The sequence below is a fragment of the Balaenoptera ricei genome, chromosome 4 (assembly GCF_028023285.1).
Source record: "Balaenoptera ricei isolate mBalRic1 chromosome 4, mBalRic1.hap2, whole genome shotgun sequence".
In the NCBI taxonomy this organism is placed as follows: Eukaryota; Metazoa; Chordata; class Mammalia; order Artiodactyla; family Balaenopteridae; genus Balaenoptera; species Balaenoptera ricei.
This window is the reverse complement of record NC_082642.1, coordinates 122062742-122064660: the sequence shown is the minus strand read 5'-3', so window position 1 is coordinate 122064660 and position 1919 is coordinate 122062742. Positions and strand designations below refer to the sequence as shown.

The 1919-nt window shown below is 39.2% G+C and overlaps 1 pseudogene; it reads right to left on the bottom strand.

Annotated features, from left to right (window-relative positions):
* Positions 1-994: 994 nt before the first annotated feature.
* On the bottom strand, positions 995-1919 carry LOC132364420 (uncharacterized; annotated as a pseudogene).

Below are 1919 nucleotides of genomic sequence, written 5' to 3'. Positions count from 1 at the left end.
TGCCATCTTTTCTCCTCTCGAAACCTGTCAAAATCCTGTAAGAAGTGACTTATATTTTTAACTTCTCTTGAGTCCTCTCTTCCTTTTTAGGCTTTGGGTAGACAGGCATATGCTTATTTTCATAAATGGATGAGTGCCTTGATAAGAGCCTGATAATACACACTTAAAGTGATTACTCTGATCTTTGGAATCTTCATGGCAGGATGGCCACTCTCAAGAGGACTTTCCCTCCCCTCGCAATGACAAGCCTTAATGGAATCTGGCCTGAGGAGCGTCTGCGCTGTGTGCAGGGCTGGTGTCAGAGCAAGTGCAAGCTAGTTCCCCGAAGCTCAGCCTTTACAACGTGGTACAACTCAAACATTCCTTCAAGGCACCGCCCACCTTTTCCAGTGGGAATCTACTGAAATGATTCTCTTGGAAGCAGTGTGGAGGAATGAGGGAAGGGTGTTAAGTAGGTGTTTCCAGAGGAGATAGTGGATGGGTGAGTGGGTGGAGACAAAAGGGGGAAATGACAAGTAAAGATGGAAAAAATAACCACTACTGCCACCAAAATATTCTGCTCAAGGAATGAGGGAGTACACCTTACAGCTGTTAGCACTGGTCAGCATGTTTTGCATATTTACATATACCAAGTATTTCCAAACAGCCTTGTGTTTGTTTTAAAATCCCACACAGAGATGTCTGGTAAAGCTGTCACTGTGAAAGGGTTATTTTCTTGGTCATGTTTGCAAAACTCCTTTCAAAATTCTGTATATACAACATAAGAGACAGAAGAGTCACTGTCATTACCCACGTTATAGAGAAATCTGGACTAGTCCATTTACCCATCAGACAACAGTCAGAGTGAAACACCCACATTCTAAGGCAAAAAAAAAAAACACCTGGTTGGTTGAAGCCAATTTTTTATCATTACTTTTGCTTCAATACAAAACAAAAGACAAAACATCACCCAGTGATCCTTGGTTAGTCCTGAACCCACCAAAGTGTGATTTTCTTAGTTACTGCTGACTCTCATCTTTGATTTAGGAGTTGAGATTTTTTTATGAAAAATGCTAACACTGGATGGATTTCTCATATAGCCATTTTCTTTTGGAAACATAAAGCTCCACAAAACCACACATAGCCCATTTGAAAAAGATTAGGGAACTTCCAGCAGAAGGAATGGGGTAGTTTAAAGCTATATTTTCCTTTTAGCAAGATCCACAAGAAAAGGATAGAGTGTTGTGCTTAAAGGGGAACAGATTTTGTATTTTTTGGCAAGATATTAAATCCTCTGTTGCTATATTTGGCTTCCTGCAAATAGTCTTTCGTACAAGTGCAAAGCAAAGATCAACGCTGGTGTTCTTCATTCAGCCACAGCCAAACTTGGTATGAAAAGTAAAACGGGCTTAAGTGTTGTTTCAAGAGATTCTAGTTCATTTATTGATCAACAGCATTCTAGAGTCTAGGTACCTACTTTACACATTAAATGTATCAAAACATGTTTGCTTTCCATAATAGTTTTTCCCCTGCTTAACTGATAACAGATGTAAGGATTCAATCTGGACAGAAATGTAAAAGCTTTACCAATGTAGTCAATGTAGTCATATATGGATATTTAGTCAAATGTGTATAAGCAGGTCAAATGAGATGCTTGGAGACTTAGGACATCACAGGATGGGCATATATTCCCAAAAAAGGAAGCAAAACAATTAAATGGTAGTTGATTGTCCCCAGAGAAAACACACTTCAGCTAGGAAGAATCTGTACCAGATGTCCTGCTCACCACCCCGCTGAGTGCCTGTCTGACATAAAGACAACATAACCCTTTGGATTCGAAGACACTATAATAACCACATAAATGTTTGAAATAGCAACAAGAATTTCCTTTATATGCAATTATTTAAGTGACTGTAGATGAATCCTACACAGATGACCAT